Source organism: Papaver somniferum, chromosome 2 (assembly GCF_003573695.1).
Source record: "Papaver somniferum cultivar HN1 chromosome 2, ASM357369v1, whole genome shotgun sequence".
NCBI lineage: Eukaryota > Viridiplantae > Streptophyta > Magnoliopsida > Ranunculales > Papaveraceae > Papaver > Papaver somniferum.
In genome coordinates this window covers 124532272-124553425 of record NC_039359.1, presented here as the reverse complement: position 1 = coordinate 124553425, position 21154 = coordinate 124532272, and the positions used below count along the sequence as shown (strand labels likewise).

The 21154-nt window shown below is 38.4% G+C and overlaps 1 long non-coding RNA gene across 1 annotated transcript; it reads right to left on the bottom strand.

Moving 5' to 3' along the window:
• Positions 1–3294: 3294 nt before the first annotated feature.
• Positions 3295–5541, bottom strand: LOC113353898. The gene is made up of 2 exons (XR_003361597.1): positions 5334–5541; positions 3295–3673 (listed from the first exon to the last, which is right to left on the bottom strand). It is a non-coding gene; the product is annotated as an uncharacterized LOC113353898 (long non-coding RNA).
• Positions 5542–21154: the final 15613 nt, after the last annotated feature.

Sequence of the window (21154 nt, the reverse complement as noted above, 5' to 3'; positions counted from 1 at the left end):
GGACAACTGGCGCCATTTGTCATTGGCCACGCCCATTCCTAAACCGGCCCTATTTCTCACGACCAATCGTATCACCTCAAATTAGACATGCGCACATAAGTTGTGGTCGGACCCATACTTGTCAGCCCCACTTCCCATCGACCAATCAGGTCGCTGTAAAGCCTCCACACTCTCACCAGAAGTGTAGCCACACCCATGCTTGGCCGACCCTCTTTTAATCGACCAATCAGGTAGCTCTAAAGCCGCCACACTTTCACCAGAAGGGTAGTCGCGCCTTATGTTTGGCTGGTCCCTTTCCTTGGCCAATCAAGTCGCTCTAAACTTGCCACCATACATTAAAGGCCAAACGCACCCTGCTGCGCCACCATACTAACTGGCAAGCCAAAAGGCCTTACAACAACAACATATTAATCGACATGCCAACATGCCACTCTGTTGCGTAGCATGCCACTTTAGCCTTGGCCACACCGCCAAGCCCTAATTCTTACCATGGCGCCAAATTCTAGCGTTGGCCACGCCGCCAAGCCCTAATATTTACCACGACGCCAAAACCTAGCCTTGGACAAGCCTCCAAGCCTTAATTTTACCACGACGCCGAATCCTAACCTTGGCGATGCCGCCAAGTCCTAAGTTTGGCCACGGAGCCAAATATTAGCTTTGGCCATGCTACAACGTCATTGGCGTGCCGCCATGCCACGGCTACTAGCATGCCGCGGCTACGCCATTGGCATGCCACTATGCCATGGCTACGTCACTGGCATGCCACTAGTATGCCGCTATGCCATGGCTCCACCAGGATCTACTATGCCAATGGCGCCACTTTTCTACACAACAAAGATGTAGCCATAATCAACGACTACCTTCCTCATGAGATGTAATCTCAACCATTCAAGTTCGTCACCAAACTGACGGATTTGTGGCAAGTTTTAGGCGACCGACCAAGGAAAGCCTAATAGCATCACATGCTATTTTCCTATGGAAAAGTCTCTTGACTTTGACTTGCCACACATAGCAACCTGCTACACGTTTTCCACGAAAACACTCGAGACCTCAAACATGTCACAAACTGGGGGATACTCATCAGGGTATTGGTCTGGCGCTTTACAGCGTGCGGCGTGTAATGCGCCCGTTACAAGAAAGTGTCATGAAGTATGACAATTAGTGGTAGTAAAAAGTAACGGTGTAAACAATTCATTACCTTCATCATGGAAGCGTAATGACTGACGGTTACACGAATTCATTTCCCTCATCATGGAAGCATAACGTCTGACGGTTACACGTTACTCTATTCTTCCACCACTCAATCGTTTCCACTTCCTACGAGACCAGGGTACGTTTCAATATGACTTGTATAAATAGGCTTCACCTATTTTCACCAAACAACAAGTTTTGGTCGGCAACAACATAGTATCCAGAAATCACCAAGAACTGATAGCTTTTCATTCTACAAGCCAGTTCCACTTTCTGATACAAGTCATAAAATGGCTACACCTTCAGAATCAACCATTCTGATCTAAACACCTTCTTCGCTTCCCTCCCTAAGACCAACCCTTCTCCTTCACTTTGTGACCGAAACAAGCCTTGAACGGCCATTTCTTGGTTTAGGCCAAGATTGTACAGATTGATCTCTCGAATCAAAAGTACTCCCGTGCAGTTCATTGTTTAGGGTTAGATTCGTTTCTCATCCGCACACCCAAAATTACCAAAATCAACAGAAACAGTTTTCACCCACAAACAATAAGACATCGACATAATCGTATGAATGCTATTGTGATTATGTGTATGGGTGGAGATTTCGTCATAGGAAACAATGTTTACATTCGTTTAAAGGAAGTACATTCATGAACTTGTTTTATGAATCGAAAGGGAAATCGCTAGGCTTATTGGTATTGTTATTCATTTCATATGTTTGATTACCAATATGTGTGAGTTAGTAGAACCAATCATAACTTGTTATATATCTTTGTAAAACTAGTCACAATGCCTGACTTATGTATTAGTATGATTTTTATTAGTGTAACCGATCCTAAGTAATCACCTAAGATGGGATGATCGATATTTGTAATTGGTGTAACCAACCCTAGTAATTGGTGTGACCGATCACAAAAGAATGTGTAATCGATCCTTGTAATTGGTGTAACCAGTCCTGGTAATTGGTGTAACCGATACTGGTAACTGGTGTGACCGATCACAAGTAATACCATGAGAATATGGTAACCGGTCCTGGTAATTGATGTAACCGATCCTGGTAACTGATGTAACCGGTCCCAGTAACCATATTAAGGTAGAACCGATCCTTGTATTTGGTTGAACCGTAAACCCATGATTATTGTATTGATATTTGATCAATCACATACTTCTTGGAAATCAGATGAACCAGTTCTAAACTTGTTTGGAAGTGTAGTATAATCGATTCCAAGATTGTAAATATGAAAAAGGATTTACAAAGAAATAAGATGTCGACATACTTTGAACATGTTCAGTAACTCTTATCTTTTATTGTTCAAAGATATTCCTTATCTTTTATTGTTCAAAAATATTCCTTAATAACTAAAAGAGATCCCGGACCGAAATAAGTTGAGAATCTTTTAATTAAGGTTGTTAATTTTATATGCTTTTAATTACCAGCAATTAAAATACGTATCTCTAGAAAATAAAAATTAGTAATGTCCATTTATTAATTGGAAATTTTCTATTAGGATTTCGGTTATTTTTGGACAGAGCATGTAACAGACAAGAAATTTGGATCCACCGGACCAGGATCCGACTGGCAAGCACAAACCTCCCATCACGGTACTCAAAAATACAAAAGATTGATAACAAAAGAAAAATTGAATACAATAATAAAAGATATAAGATATAGACGAGAATTTAAAACTCCTGCTAAATATAAATGAGTCATCAACAAAATGATAAGGGTGATTAAATGAATTGAGGCAAACCATGTACTGAGTACATATACATTTTTCAAGCAGGTAGGAGTTTCGTAAGAAAATGAATGCAAAACTATCTAGTACAAATAAAGAAAAATTTAGTGCCCAATTGTAAAATTTAATTAGGCAACAGTAAACATTGATTTCAATTCGGGAGTGAAGGGTGTACTTCTTTATTTCAAAAATCTAATCAAACGAACTTGGTTAAATTTATAGTTTGGACATAAAAACAAACACTCAACCAATAGCCATAAATCACTTCTAAATTAAAAGGCATAAACTAAGGCAAAATGTACTAAAACAGAACATGCTAACGCCGCAAGTCTCGACAACAAAGATATTCCAAGCAAATAGACATATATGAACCAGTAAGACATGCCAATTCATTTTTAGATTTGACGACAAAATGAGTTTCAAATGCAGTCCTTTAGATAATGAAAGAGTCAGATCTTTCGAGCATCGACACCAACCAGTTTTCCACTTACAGACCACCTAAAGGTTTTGTACAATATTTCCACTTACAGACCACCTAAAGGTTTTGTTCAATATTCGAACATATGTACAGTAAAATATGGTAAAATGACATGGGAACAGCAAACATAAACTACCCAAATAAACATCCCCCAAGTAGCCCATGATATATATATATATATACAAGGACGACAATATGTACCACATTGTGTCCATAGCTCCCTTATCGTAAGCTTTTCCGGCTTACTGCATCGAGCTAGCTCCAAACTCTGTGGGGAAATAAAAAAAAAACGGGGTGAGCCCACAACCCAGTAGGAGATATAACGATAAGCGAGCGCCAAAAAAATATACAAATAAAATGCCAAAAGCTTAAAGCATCAATACAGCATAAAACTAGAATCTGAAATTCATCGGTAAATGTAACGCATTTGTTCACAAACTTTTGTAAGCTGCCATTCATATAAATTCGGATAAAATTTCACTCCACTATTTACAAGGCCGGTGCCAACGTCAGGGTAGTCCGATACCAGCCACCGTTATCAAACAAACGGTCTTCCGGGCTGCCATCCGTAGATGGGGTGCCAATTAAGGCCTGACGGTCCTATAGTAGAGTCCACTAGTTTCCAAATACAATTGTCAAAAAGGAAACATCCACAAACCAAGTTATGAAAAATCTCATAAATCCATAACTAAAAACTTACACAAATATAACATTGGCAGCATTCGTAAAACCTTACCGCCAAACCATTTACGAGAGCGTACAGTCTAAACATAACGCACCAAACGAGGAACGAATGAATCCATGCTCAAATTAAACATACTCACATCAGAAGCTCAACCCCCAAAGGAAAATGTGTCCTAATTGCCGAGAGAGAGAGAGAGAGAGCTATTTTGAAATCAAACACACTAACACTGAAGTATAAGTAAACCAAGGACCGTTTACCATTTTGTTAACATCTGTATCAAAAATTCAAAATACCCAACATAAAAACAATGTTACAGCACAACGGAGTCTGTCTGGGTCCTCTTAATCGTTCAATGAAAATTATTAAGATTAGTATGGAAAAACACCAAAGAGTAGGAAAGACAAAAGCTAAGATTTTCTTATGCTAAAATCTTCATAAGAGGACAAATACTAGTGCAGTGGAGGAATATGCACTTCTTATACCATAATAAGAAAATCAATAAAGCAATGGGTTTTAAGGTAGCATTTCAATAAATCAAGTGGCGCACATATGAATTGTAAATACTCAAACTGATGACCCAAAACAAATCAACCTGCTTGAGTCTTTGAGTTACAGGGAGGGAAGGAGATTTCAATACCAAATTTCATGAAAACGTTAGAGTATCAAATAGAAAGCTCATTTGGTCATTTTCACAAACGGGTGTGGGTCTGTTTTAGAAACTTGATTCGGTACTTGAATTCATAGTGAAAACTAGTGGTTAATAGCTGCAAATCATTTAGTTCCGTTTACGGAAACTAGGAGTCATATGTAGTTTAATATGCAAAGAATAAACAGCAAGAAAAATGTAAGATTTAAGCAAGTTTCTTGCATGTTAAGGACACTCAAGAGAAGTATTCATAAACCCAAAAATGAGATGTCTTAATAAAATCAAAGAACAAACCCATACTGTAAATTATCAGAATTTCAAACCAAGTCATATAAGAGATTAATAAGATTTAGAAGGACAAATTCAAGTTTACTCTCGGCAACTACGATACAAGTGAAAATTTTAGGGAGGCTTCAAGTTAATAAACTCAACCAAAATTTAGTTAAACATCAAACCAAATGAAATTATAATTATCCATTCTTTGATCTGTAGCAATCACGAAATATCAGAAAGAGATGAAAATCAAACATATACCAGCGACACCCATTGGGAACCATAGTTCAAAAACGAAAGGAAAGAAGAAAAAAGATCCCCTACCTCAGTCTTCAATTGCAAAGCAAGAACACCCGTCTGCAGCCTTGTTCTTGAAGCTCTTCGTACTACTGCAACGCAGGGAGCTATCTATGAATGATTCACCCTCCCACACTCGATGTTCACTAGGGTGTTAGAGATAGGAAAAAAAAACGAAAGGAATCTAGAGAGAGGGACGAAAACAAATAATGAGAAGAAAGTTGGAATTTGTTCCTTTACCAGAACTCCCTTGACACGTTTTAACTTGCATGAAGACTGTCTAGACATGTGTAGCTACATGGAGAGTTATTACAACCAACCGGTTTTGGATTTGAGCTGACATAATCTAGGGACATTCCCAAATTAGGTTTTAAACAAAATTGATGAAGGCACTCTACAACGACTATGAGTGTCCCGTACTCGGATTCTACACCTCACACTATACATTTTCCGACAACCAAATAAGTCGGTCTCGGATGCTGGCTTAAAGCACGATGGAAATTTTTTTGGAATGTTACAGAGCATTTTTAGAAATTATGAAAACCAATTTGGGGATTTATTGCATATCTTAAGAATATTCGGTTTTGGAAATTTTTTGGTGTCCAAACTTTCTTGGTTTATAAATATCCAAGTTTGCATTTCGAGCAAACTATCTTAAGAGTCAACAAAACTATGTTGCACTAAAACCCTGCGGAAGCGATTTGCACAGCTACAAACGGTACTTCAAGTATTGCCAAGAACACAAACTAAAGAAGAAAAAAGACGATAATTTAACGAGGTTGAATCCTCGAAAAAAATAAGAGATGTATATATTATCGTTTAGGAGAAAACATATAAACCCTAGAGAAAAAGAAGAATTTTTGGTGTGTTTTCTCTAGATTCTCTATTAGGCTATTTATATACACATAGGTAGGATTAGGGTTTCATAACTTAGCTAATAAGTCCCTAAACTTTAGTATTAAGAAACCAATTAAGAGTTATCAAACTCTTATCACCGACTACACTTTGGTTTATCCCAAATTAGTCTCACTGACTTGGAGAGTTTTAGTTTCTCTAAACTCTTTATCCACCGACCTAGTCAACAATTCTCCACCTCGAATCATGCATTCATGCATGAGACGATCAATACATGAAATCTCCTTCGTCTTCCAACGTCGATTGCGCAATAGGCTGCCTACGTATCCTCTGCAAGGAATCAAATCGACCGTAGTTCACTCAATGGCCTTGCTAGAAGGCCTCCACCAGGTTCCTAAGAACCTCTACCCCAAAGGGTATCACCAAACCGGAAGAATGTGGATCAATTTCGAGCGATGACGAAACTTGACCCCAGATACTACTTTCGTTAACATATCAGCTGGATTTTCTTTGGTATCGATCTTCACAAGTAGAATGTCTTCTTCTTCCAGAATTTCTCTAACAAAGTGAAATCGAACATCTATATGTTTGGTTCTGGCATGATGCACTTGAGGCAGCTGTTCCTGTACAACACCCAAGTCATCGAGCAAACTTTGTAACCATATAGCCTCCTTAAATGCCTCTGCCACTGCCATATACTCCGCTTCAGTAGTTGAGAGAGCCACAGTAGACTGCAAAATCGATTTCCAACTAACCGGTGCTCCAGCCAAGGTAAATACATACCCTGTAGTTGAACGCCTCTTGTCCAAATCACCAGCATAGTCAGAATCCACATAACCAACACACAACTGATTGTTCCCATCTTCCTTCACAAACTCCAAGCCAACATCAACAGTACCATAAAGATACCTCAAAATACATTTCACAGCTTTCCAATATCTTTTACCAGGATTATGCATATAACGGCTGATCATACTTACTGCATGTGAAATATCCGGCCTTGTACATACCATCGCATACATCAAGCTACCAACAACACTAGCATATGGGACTTGGGCCATATACTCATGCTCTTCTTCGGTAGTAGGAGACATATCAGAACTCAACTTAAAATGAGGACCAAGGGGAGTACTTACAGATTTAGTTCCTTCGCAGATACCAAATTTCTGTAACACTTTCTTCAAGTATGCCTTTTGAGACAAACAAACTTTACCCTTCTCTCTGTCACGTTGAATCTTCATGCCAAGAATCTTCTTAGCTTCTCCCAAATCTTTCAGCTCGAACTCAGTTGACAATTTCTGCTTCAAATTATCAATCTGTTTCTTGTTATTCGATGCTATCAGCATATCATCGACATACAAGAGCAAATATATGAAAGACCCATCACGTATCTTCTTGAAGTATACACAATGGTCATAGTGACTTCTTGTGTATGTCTGGCCAGTCATAAACTGATCAAATCGCTTGTACCACTGTCTTGGAGACTGCTTCAGCCCATACAACGATTTTTTCAGCTTACATACACAATCTTCTTTTCCAGCAACTTTGAACCCACTCGGGTGAGTCATATAGATCTCCTCTTCTAGGTCACCATGTAAGAACGTCGTCTTGACATCTAGCTGAACTAGGTCTAAATCATATTATGCTACCAAAGCCAACAAAATTCGGATTGATGAGTGCTTCATAACCGGAGAGAACACCTCATTGTATTCAATCCCTTCCTTTTGGGCATAACCTTTTGCAACTAACCTTGCCTTGTAGAGTACTTGATTCACCTGAGATCCTTCTTTCTTAGCATATACCCATTTGCACCCAATGACCTTCTTACCGTTCGGAAGCTTCGTAAGAATCCACGTGCCATTCTTGTAAAGAGACTCCATCTCATCCTGCATAGCAGCTTCCCATTCTTGATGCTCTACACTGTCTATAACTTCAAAATAGGTATTAGGAATGCCTTCTTCAATAACTGGTAATGCATAAGCTATAAAACCAGGTTTCCTGATTGATCTTCTCGGTTTGTTGGTTGTTATGGTTTCAGTGACCGTAGCTTCTGTAGCTTCCACTGCTTCATGTTCCTTATAAACATTGTCACTATCATTTGGAACTTCAGTAGTTACCTCCCTTGTAGACGCCATGCCTTCGGAAGTAGTCATAACAGATACAGAGTTAGATGGAATTAATGGAGTTGCATCAATCTCCACCCACTTCAAAGGCTCACTAGTACTGGTGCTTCTGTTCTCCACCTGCTGAGAACCCCAAGACTTTACCATAGACGCTTCATCAAATGTAACGTCTCTACTCATTACTATCTTCTTCTCTATCAGATTCTAAATTTTGAACCCTTTAACTCATTTCTTCACACCCATAAAAATTCCTTTAACAACACGGCTATCAAGCTTGTTTTCACTAACATGATACCAAGCAGGGCAACCAAAGATATGAATTGAGTCATAGTCATAAGCTGGTTTACCATACCACTTCTCCATCGGAGTTTTACCTTCTAATGTAGCTGATGGCAACCTATTAATGAGGAAGCACGCATATGTAACTGCCTCAGCCCAAAACGCTTTACCTAATCCAGAATTAAATAACATACATCGTACCTTCTCCAGCAAAGTACAATTCATGCGTTCAGCTACCCCATTTTGTTGCAGTGTCTTCTTAACTGTGAAGTGCCTCTGTATTCCCTCATCCTGGCATACTTGCAAGAATGGATCACTTTTGTACTCTTCACCATTGTCCGAACGTAGTACCTTGATCTTTCTGCCAGTTTGAGTCTCAGTTGTCTTTTTCGACCTCATAAAGACTTCTAGGACTTCATCCTTATGCCTCATGGTGTACACCCATACGCGCCTAGAATAGTCATCAATGAAAGACACGAACCAATGTTTCCCTCCCAATGATGCATTCTTGGAGGGACCCCAAACATCTGAGTGAACATAATCAAGAACTCCACTAGTGTTGTGGATTGATGTGCCAAAGCTTGTTCTTGTCTTTTTTCCTTTCACACAATGTTCACAAAACTCTAATTTGCAGGCAATAACAGCTTTCAATAAATCTTGACGAATTAAAGAGTGTAACGACTTATCACCTGGATGTGCAAGCCGCATATGCCATAACTTCGTGGTCTCCATCGTTGCAGTCTCGATGTGTTCAGAAATTGACACATCTCCCGTTACTGTACTCCCAGTTAAGTAGTACAAGTTATGATGCCTTGTGCCCTTCATGATTACCAACGATCCAGAGATTACCTTTAGAATGCCATTTTCAGCGACTAATTTGTATCCCTTAGCTTCCAAAGTTCCGAGTAAAATCATATTCTTCTTCACAGTAGGTACGAACCTTACTTCCTTTAGCTCCCGAACCATACCATCATGCATCTTCATTTGAATACTACCAATCCCAATCACCCTGCAGGTGTGATTATTCCCCATACGCACTTCTCCATCAAACTCTTCAAAGCTTGAGAATCAGTCCCAATGAGGACAAATATGATAAGTAGCACCAGAATCTAATACCCATGTATCGTCAGTTATGATAAAAGTTGATGGTATCACAGTCAGCGGGAAATCTGAAACTTCATCTGAATCTTCACTTGCCTTAGAAATGTTCACCTCGGTCTTGGTGTTATCTCCTTCTCTATATTTACGCTTGGTACAATCCTTATCCCAATGTCCAAAGTCATGACACCATGCACATTCATCCTTCTTCAGATGCGCTCTTGACTTTGAACGCTCTTTAACTTTGACACGATCGCCAGTCTTCTTTCTCCCGTCTGTTGAACGACCTCTTGCAAGAAGCAAATCGTTATTAGATTCACTTGACAGATCTTCACGGTCCATCTTCCTGAACTCCTCACTACGCAATGCTTTAGTGACCTTAGCGTATGTCATCTTATCTTTGCCGTGCATTAAAGCCTTAATCACAGGTTCATACCTTTCAGGAAGAGAGTTTATCAGACACAAAGCTTGTTCCTCGTCGTTGATCTTCTCATCATAGTTAACTAACCCATCAAGAAGTTTATTATATGAATCCAGGTGCTCTGTTAGAGTTGCACCTTTCTTCATGTTATAGCGATACAAATTTCTCTTAAGATGTATCCTATTAGCCACGTTCTTCACAAGATACTCCTTCTCTAGCTTTTCCAGAGGTCCTTAGCTGAAGTCTCGCGCTGATAATTAACTCTTACTGACGTTGCTAAACACCCTCGAATCGAACCCAGACATAATTTATTCATCTTGTTCCACTGCTTTTCAGACATCTCCACTGGCTGACCTTCTAAAGCTTCTTCTAGGTCAAGATGAACAAGAGCATCCATTACGTCTGTTCTCCATAAACCAAAGTTATTGGTTACGGTGAACTTTTCAACCTTCAGTTGTGATCTATGAGAATGCAGTATTTCTTCTTTTGTTTCTTTATCTTTACTTGTGGACTCTGAATGTTTCCCTAACGGATCATTCAGATCAACTGGTTTTTTCGGATCAACCATTGCTCACAAACAACCAAATATAGATAAAAAAAAATAAACTTTGAGATTAGAATTACCTCAAATAACTTCACAAAAATACCCCCGCTGCAATATTACGAATACCCAAACTTCCAAGAACGTAACCCGAGCTCTTGATTCCAATTGTTGCGCTAAAACCCTGCGGAAGCGATTTGCACAGCTACAAACGGTACTCCAAGTATTGCCAAGAACACAAACTAAATAAGAAAAGAGACGAGAATTTAACTAGGTTGAATCCTCGGGAAAAATAAGAGATTTATATATATTATCGTTTAGGAGAAAACATATAAACCCTAGAGAGAAAGAAGAATTTTTGGTGTGTTTTCTCTAGGTTCTCTACTAGGCTATTTATATACACATAGGTAGGATTAGGGTTTCATAACTTAGCTAATAAGTCCCTAAACTTTAGGATTAAGAAACCAGTTAAGAGTTATCAAACTCTTATCACTGACTACAATTTGGTTTATCCCAAATTAGTCTCACCGACTTGGAGAGTTTTAGTTTCTCCAAACTCTTTATCCACCGACCTAGTAAACAAACTACCTTGTTGTGTTGTTACTGGTGGAGTAGTCTATTCGGAGAGGAAAGTACCCTAATTAGGCGAAATCTCTTATGACCGCTCGTTTAAAGACTTCAGTGGGATCAAGAAGCTCTACGAGTACCGTTAGTGGGAAACTAAATAATTACAATATTATTAATATTCGATTTGATTTGATTGACTAGCGGTTGTTGAACTTTGATTGCACCTAGTTTGTTTATTCTTGAGAATCTTCTCTTCTGATATAAGATTCACTCAAACTAGATCGAAGTGTCGACGGGATCTTTAGAACTGTCTGTAGATCTAAAGACGTCTTGTGATAATCCATTGTTAACAGACTCCGTTCTTTGCGTGATTGATCACAAGAGATTCAAGTTGTGGTGTGCAGGTGTTTATTGAAGATTTAAGAAGATCTGAAGACGAAGAAGATTTCTTATTTGGGTTCATAATATTTGATGTGCACAAAACTTGATCGTCTGGGATCCAACTATAATCGGTTTATCTTGATAGACTTGATTGATTAGTTGCATAGATCGGCATCAATATTTAGTATCTTGGTATATCATATTATTGATTGCAAAATCTAAACTCGGCTACTTTGGTAGTTGTTGAATAGATAGATCTAAACTCGACAAATGAGTTTATTGGATTAAACAGAAGAGCCTTTGTCTAACTCATATCACTGGGATTGAATAGAGTTGTTACCGAACAGATTTGTTGTTCCTTTACTGTTTGTAATACGAACCAAAAGAATTGTTCCAGTGCGTGCACTTATTGAATGTCGGAAGCGCAGGGATAATGAAGAAACTAGGTGAACTATAGGTTTAGTTGCTTGGTCTCAACTATACGAAGTTGAGGTGATTTTATATAGCGGCTTAATTCTTAGAATATTCAATTCTGGACTAGGTCCCGGAGGTTTTTTGCATTTGCGTTTTCCTCATTAACAAAATCTTGTTGTGTCATTTACTTTTGTTTTCCGCAATTATAATTGTTGCTATTATAATCTAAAGTAAATTACACAAACGTGAACTATGTATTACTTGATAGTGATCCTATAGAGTTTGGTTAAGTCTGAACCTATTATCAAGTAATCACACTTTGATTGTTGTATTGTCTCGATCTCGTATCCATAGACGATCACACTTAGTGTGAATACCGATTCGTTGTATTATCTCGACTTAGTCCTATAGACAATCACTTTCGGTAAGAGGACTTATAAGTATTAAAGTTTAAGATTGTGGTATATTTGGGTACCCTCGTCTTTTCAAGACGATATCAAATTGATTCCACTAGAGATGAATATGGAAAATGGTATACAACAAGAGCTGAAATTCAAAATCTTCTTATTGAACATTTCAGTACCATTACAACTTCATCTAAACCACCGCAAGAGTCAGAAATATATCAATTGATTACAATATGTATCTCTAAGGAAGATAATGAGGATCTTACCAAAAGACCAACAAGCTAGGGAGGAGATTAGGAAAGTTGTTTTCCAGATTAAAGCTTGGGAAGCTCCGGGACCAGAGGGATTTCAGGTGGGTTTTTACCAACTCTGTTGGGATAAAGTTGCAGATGATTTGGTAGCCATGGTGCAACACTTCTTTCAGTTAGAAAAATTACTTAAGCAGATCAATTTCACATATCAAGTTTTAATCCCGAAGAAGTTATGTGTTGAAAATCCATCGGATTTTCGTCCTATCAGCCTGTACAACATTGCATACAAGGTAATTTCCAAAACATTAGCTAATCGATTGAAGAAATTTCTTGGTAGGATTGTTTCTCCCTAGAAAGTAGCTTTTGTTCTTGGAATGAATATACTCGATAACCTCATCATATCACATGAAGTAGTTGATTATATGATAAGAAATACAAGATTTTCTGGCGCAGTGGCTATTAAGTTGGACATGGAGAAGGCTTTTGATCGGATGGAATGGGGATTCGTTCTCAAGGTTATGCAGTGCTTAGGTTTTAATGATAAATGGTGTCAACGAAACTTTGACAAATAACATTTCCATGATGGGTTCTTTAATTGACCCGAACTTCAAAAGGCATTCATTATTCACAAAGTAATTTTGAGAACTAACATCATAGATAAGACTAGGCATGTTTTCATGATTGATGTTCCTAGTTGTGCAGAGCATATCATTCCTATTTGAGCTTTCTCCAACATTGAAATTTCTTCTACCCCTATTTGCCATTGAATCAACAAAGAGAGTAAAAATCCACTTACAATCAATATGCCCTGTTGAGTGTTGATTCTCCTGGCTTGAGTTGAATCGGAGCGATTTGAGACAAACCTTTTATTCTTGTTGAAACTTATGATTGATTGAAGCAAAAATTTCCACTTGAATCGAACATGCAAAAATCACAAGTGAGGAATTTTCGAACTCTTGTTTGATGTAGAGGTCTCTTTGTGGTCGAAGAAGATAGAGAAAGAAATATTCCCATTTTTTTTTGTTTTTATCACCAACACTAACGTGTATTCGGATGTGAATCAGGATTTGGATAGGGCCTATAACTACGTATCGAAACTTGATAAGGGATAGCCAACAATCGGTTCCTTGAACAATATTAATTTTTCCAGGTTCTGACACCTTGGACATACTAGGTGTTGACATGAGGCTGTTAGTCAATGAATTTTCACTAGACAAATCAAGACTGGTTTTATTAGACTCACAATCTATATCGGAGTCATTATGATTTTCAAGAGAAAATTCTTCTGAAAAGTTATAGTGAGAGTCTCCTTGAAGAATATCAGATTCTTCTAAGGTATAATTCATTAAATACTCATGAATGAGTTGATTTCCTTTAGAATTATTATTTTTCTTTGAGTTGTCCAGTTCTTTGAGGAACTCATCAACCTCATTTTGAACTCTACTAGAGTCTTCAAGGATTTTGAGTGTTTTAGATAGTGACTCATCTTCCTTTTGTTCATATATCTTAATCTCATTCTTTAAGTCAGAGAGTTGCTTTTCCATTTCTGCAAATTCAGAAAATTTTATATCGATCTTGCTGGAAGCATCTTCAGTGAGATTAAGATATAAGCGACATTCGTCGAATGTCCAAAATTCTTTGGATCGAAGCGACTCAACAATTTCAGTGTTTCACATTCCATTAAGCAATTTTGAGTCATCTAATCTTGGCATTACGTTAACTGAAGTTGATTCATGAGAACTCGAGTTCATTCTTATAGGTTGGATCGCACCAAACACAAATTGTTAGATCTTTTCGTGTTTGCCTGCTCTGATACCAATTGAAAAGGCGAGGGTACCCAAATATACCTCAAGCTAAAACTTTTCCTACATATAAGTCCTTTATCCGAAAGTGATTGTCTATGGCTGAGTCGAAACAATACAACTAATCGGTTCACACTTCGTGTGATCGTCTATGGATACGAGATCGAGTCAATACGACAATGAGGTATGTTACTTGATAAAAAGGTTCGGACTTAACCAAACACAATATGATTCACTTATCAAGTAAATAGGAATTAACATTTGTGTAATTCAATTTAATTATAATAAAAAGATTATAATGCAGAAATATAAAGTAAATGACACAAAAAGATTTTGTTAACGAGGAAACCTCAAATGTAGAAAAACCCCGGGACCTTGTCCAGAATTGAATACTCTCAGGATTAAGGCACTACAAAAAATTACACCTAACTTCGTATAGTTGAGACCAAGTAACTAAACCTATAGTTCACCTAGTTCCGTCTGTATTCCCACGCCTCCGACCTTAGTCACGTACTTGGAACAATTCATTTGGTTCGTATTCCAATCACTAAAGGAACAACAAATATGTTTGGTATCAACTCTATTCAACCAAGTGATATGAGTCGGACAAGGGGTCTTCTGTTTATCTTAACATAAACTCCTTCGTCAAGTTCTTAGATCTATCTTATGTTCAATTACCTAAGTAATCGTTTAAGATTAAGCCAATAACACTATTAATCCAAAGAATTGTGTTGATGCCGATCTACTCAATTAATCAATCCAATCTATCAAAAAGATAAACCGATTATTAATTGGATCCTCTTTTACCGAAACAAGTATTGTGCACACCAAAGATTATGAACCCACAAATCATAAATCTTCTATATCTTCTTCGTCTTCAAATCTTCTTAAATCTTCAATAAACACCTGCACACAATCACTTGAATTTCTTGTGATCAATCACACACAGAACGGAGTCTGTTAACAATGGATTATCATAAGATCATCTTTAGAACTAACAACAGTATAAAGATCTTTAGAACTAGTTTGAGTGAATCTTATATCAGAAGAGAAGATTCTCAAGCATAAACAAACTAGGTACAATCAAAGTTCAACCACCGTTAGTCAATCAAATCAAAGAAAACAAAAGATAAACCACAATTATCTAGTTTCCCACCAGCGGTACACACTAGAGCTTCTCAATCCCAAAGAAGAATTTAAACTGAGTGGCCGTAAGAGATTTCTCCTAATTAGGTTATTCTCCTCTCCGGATAGGCGGCTACACCAGTAACAACACAACAAAGAGGAAGTCTGTTATTACGAAGGATTAGTTTGCAAGAAAGACAAACTTCAAGTATTTATAGACATGGAAGTTTGGGCACCAAGGAATTTCCCAAACCGAAAAAATTCTCAAGATATTCATTAAAGCACAAATTCGTTTTCCATAATTCCTGGAAATGCTCTTTCCAAAAATAATGATCGAAATCTCTCAGAAAATCTCTAATTAGTAAATGCACATTACTAATTCTTATTTCCCTACAAAATGAAGTTAAATACCTTAATTAAAATATTCTTAACTTATTTATGTTTCGATCCTGGGATTCACTTCCCTTAGCTATTAGGGAAATAAATTTTAACAATTAAAGAAATAAACATTCATAACACGTGTTCAAAGTATGTCAACATCTTTACTTTGTAAGTTCTCTTTCACACTTACAACCCTGAAACCGATTTTCCACACTTCCAAACAAGTTTAGAATTGGTTCATCTGACTTTCAAGAACTATGCGATTTATCAAATAACATTAAATCACAATCATGGGTTTAACGGTTCTACCAAAACAAGTTTCGGTTCTACCTTCTATGTGAGTATTGTGCATATTCACACTAGCTTTCCAAAATTCGGTTGACTAGATACTGGGATCGGTTCCCCACATATATATGGTATCTAACTTATATGTGTTTCACATGTCCATAGGATCGGTTCCCCTTTACCTAAAAACGTGTTGCACATGTTCATAGGATCGGTTCCCCTTTCTGCTATAAACCTTGCTGCACCTCATACAAGGATCGGTTCCCCTTTGTAATGTATTATACCTCTTACTAGGATCGGTTCCCCTTTCCCATATTTGGTCAGACATAAAATCACAAACCCGATCATACCATCTCAGGTGATTACTTAAGATCGGTTTTACTAATAAAAGTTATATCAATACATAAGTCAGGCCTTTGTGAATAGTTCTACCAAGAACACAACAAGTCGTGAACAGTTATACTCAATCACAAATATTGGTTGTCCATAAGTGTTTGTGGGTGAAAACTGTTTCTGCTGATTTTGGTAATTTTGGGTATGTAGGTGAGAAACAAATCTAAACCCTGAACAATGCACTGCACGTGATTACTTTTGATTCGAGAGATCGATCTGTACAATCCTGGCCTAAACCAAGAAATGGACGTTCCAGGCTTGCTTCAGTCACAAAGTGAAGGAGAAGGGTTGGTCTTAGGGAGGGAAGCGAAGAGAGTGTTGAGACCAGAATAGTTGATTCTGAAGGTGTGATTGTTTTATGACTTGTATCATAAAGTGGAACTGGCTTGCGGAATGATAGCTATCAGTTCTTTGGTGATTTCTGGATACTGTGTTGTTCTCTGACCAAAACTTGTTGTTTTGTGGTAAATAGGTGAAACCTATTTATACAAGTCATATTGAAACGTACCATGGTCTCGTGGGAAATGGAAACGATTGAATGGTGGAAGAATAGAGTAACGTGTAACCGTCATGCATTATGCTTCCATGATGAAGGAAGTGAATTAGTTTACACCGTTACTTTCATCATCACTAATTATCCCACTTCATGACAGTTTCTTATAACGGGCGTATTGCACGCCGCACGTTGTAAACCGCCAGACCAATACCCTGCTGAGTATCCCCCAGTTTGTGACATGTTTGATGTCTCGAGTGTTTTCGTGGAAAACGTGTAGCAGGTTGCTATGTGTGGCAAGTCAAAGTCAAGAGACTTGCCGTAGGAAAATAGCATGTGATGCTATTAGGCTTGCCTTGGCCGACCGCCTAAAACTTTCCACAAGTCCGTCAGTTTGGTGGCGAACTTGAATGGCTGAGATTGCATCTCATGAAGAAGGGTAGTCGTTGATTATGGATACCTTCTGTTGACGCCTGGTAATGTCACAATGGCGTTTTTGGTGTACGCCAGTGGCATTATAACATGACTGGCATACCTCGTGCATGCCAATGGCACGGTGGTGTGAGTGGCGCCTGGCGTATCCATGACCACTAACTGGTTGCCTGGAACTTTCCGCAAGTCCGTCAGTTCAGTGGCGAACTTGGACGGATGAGATTACATCTCATGAGGAAAGGTAGCCGTTGATTATGGCCATATCTTTGTTGTGTAGTAAAGTGGCGCCTGGCGTAGCCGTGGCAGCTGTTTTGGCATATTGGTGTTAGACCCGAGTATGGCTCTGGCAACATTGGCCATGTTTCCACATTGATCCCAACGCTATGGGAAACGTAATTTGGTTTGGTTGGCGTAGCAATTTTTCCCAAATTAGGGTTTGGCATGTCAAAACCCTAATTAGTGTGTGTGGCATGGCCAAAGCTAGGATTTGGCACCGTGGCCAAAGTTAGGGCTTGGTGATAGGTGTCTAAAACACCTAATTTTATATATAGTATTAATGCTTTCTTTGCTATTATCTTTGTGAATTGCATCTCTTATGTTTAGTTTTGAGTTATTAGGTGTAATAGAGTCCTTGGGAGCAAAAGAAGGAGAAATCACTCATTTAGAGCGAAAAAGTCAAAAGCGCCATTCTCATATGCAAGCGAGTGATATTCAGAGCCAGTCAAGGACCAGGGACGATCTACATCACTAATACTAGTTCAGTAATAATGGGGCACCCCAGTCTAGTGGCCTTTATCCAAGATATGGGTGCCTAGAGTCATCCTGGGTGTCTTATTCAGAGCTAGGGTGCATATATCCATAATCATTCCTACACAAGACCTGAAATTCAGAGTCTATCCTATCATTGGTTTCACCAGAGATGAATCTGAGAGAGATTGAGAAGGAAAATCAGAGAGAAGGGTTTTACTTGAGCTCGTTACAGAATTTGAGAAAGGAAGAACAGGTGTTGTTAATGGTGGAACCAAGAGACTGATTCAAGCAATATGATGAAGAGAAGAAGACAACTTGTTGTTGTTGAAATCAACTGAGATCTGAAGTCGATTTAGGGTTCGAATGAGTTGAAATGAAGGGGGTTTTGAGCTGTAGCTCTACTTATATTAGATTTGAGATTTAAAATCGAGTTAGGGTTTGATGAGGTTGCTGATGAAGAGAAATTGAGATGGGTTTGTTGCTAAAATAGAATTGTGGCTTCGAATCAGTTCAAAGACAGAATCGAAGGGTTTGGTGAATTTCTGATGAACTGAAGAGGAAATTGATGGTGGAATTGGTATGGGTATGTGATGTTCTGGGTTTACAAGTTAGGGTTTTGTATCCTGAATTTGGAATTCAGAAGTTTATGGTTTCTCCTAAATGATTTTGTTTGCTGAATTTGGAATTTTGAGATGAATGGAGTTGGGCGTGAATCTGAGAAGAAAGAAGGAAGTTAGGGATTGAGAACCAAGAGTTGTTCCCGTGGTTTATGTCTTGATAATCCAGATGAGGATCTAGGATTTTGCAGTGATGAATTGTGATTGAAATGAAGAAATCAAGGGAGTGATGATGCTGCAATACAAATGGCAGAATGACAGATAGAGAAGCTGAAATGATGGTGTTGAAATGAGAGAATGATCAGGTCTTGAGTTTGCAAGAAGTAGCAGAAGACTGAATTACAGATGTTCATGGTAGTTTGTTGGAATGGGATCTCAAGAACTGGATGAAGTGGTGCAGGTGGTGTTGGTTGTCTGCAATTGGAGTTAGAGGGAGTGTGAATTGTAAATGTATGTTAGGATTAACAGGTGCTCTGCTGGTGACCTCATACACTGGAAATAATGCAGAGATGGTGAAGATTTGTACTGAGATTTGTTTGCAGTGTGTGAAGCTACATGATAGATTGAATGGATTTGTGGCTATGAAAGGAGTATGTTGCAGTGCAGCTGAACTGAAGCTGGTCATAGCAGTGCAGGTGCATATGGAATGAATGACAAGATGGTGATGCTCAGATTACATGAATTGCAGTGACAGTCTGAAGTGCAGTCAAAAGCTGTAGATGGCAGGTGGAATCTGGTAACGATGCTATTTAGATGGATGCCTAGGTTCAGATGGTGTTTGTGCTGTGTGTGGTGATTGTGGCATTGAGGCATGAATGAGGTTGCAGGTGTTGGTCCTGAAATATGGCAGTAGAGTTGCAGTCCAAGAAGCAGCTGCGAAGGAACCAGCTTGTTGCAGTTGAAGTAATGCAGTTAAAGCTGAGATGCTGCTGGTCTTGGATTGCAGGTCATAGTGGAGAAATGAAGTTTCTGCTGTTGCTATTGTTACAGGAAGTGTGGCATGTGCAGTCGAGAGCAAGGATTGTGGCCTGTGTTGGTTGTGTTGTGTTGCAGTGCAGCTGCAACGGAAGATGGTGGTGACTTAATTGGTTGTTGTTGTGAGTTTCATGGGGTCACATGCTTGTAGGAATGGAGAGGATGTTGCTGCTTGATTGCAGTCTGTGGGTTGCAAACTGATGTTGCAGGTGGAGGATGATTCAGTGCCACAATGGCTGTGACTTGGTGAAGCACAATCATTGTGCAACACAATTTTGGTTCAGGCTGTGCAACAGTTTGGCCAGGTCTAGTCAGCTGCTGAGTTAGACTCTGACTCAGACCACTCAGACATTGACTCAGTTCACTGAGTTTGACCGTTAGTCATCCATTAACTTTAACGGTTGACTGTTATGTTTGATTGCCAAGTGTGTATACTCACCCTATCATAATCTGTATTCCTTCCTTGTACTAGTGTTTATTGAACTGGTGGTTGAATTTGATTTTCAACATTATTTCTCATTCTAGTAGATTCTCCCATTTCACTTCTTTCCCTTCCAACAAGTCTCTTGCTTCTTCTAATAGTAGTTGGTTGTTATGATGTATTTCTTCTTCTAGCCATTTCTTCAATATTAATGAATTGCAAGAGATTGTGTAAAATTCTTAACCAATTACTCCAAATCTTCACAAATATAAATATTAATCTTCAATTTTTTCTAGAATAATCTTCAATCTCTCCCTGTTTCTAGCGCCATTATGTAGTTGCAGGAAATCCTACACTACACCCCTCACAAGATTTCATTAACATTCAACTCATTTTAGATTAACAATCTTAATTTTATTGATGAATCTTTGAACAATCGTATAAGAAAAGATAAAGGAATCAAGAATAACCACTGCTCTAAGATTTTCTCTCACCTATTTACTTGCTTCTCACTCAAAAAAGATCTCTCATTTCTTTACAACTGAGCGGTTAGTTATAGGGAATTACACAGTGGATGACAGGTAATTTTTCCTTTATTTTCGGATATGACATGCGACATTCTCGCATCCTTACAAATGTTAATCTCACAAACTCTCTAATTTTCGCAGGACCATCACATTTTTCTCATGATTTAGCCGACGTCGTTTATTATTTCGTTTCTGAAGTTGTTCTGCGACACTGCTGTATTGTGTTGTTAATAATTTAGCTGAGGCATTATTGTTGCGAGATTCTGATCCTACAGGTTGACTGTTATGTTTGACCGGTGATCGGGCGGAT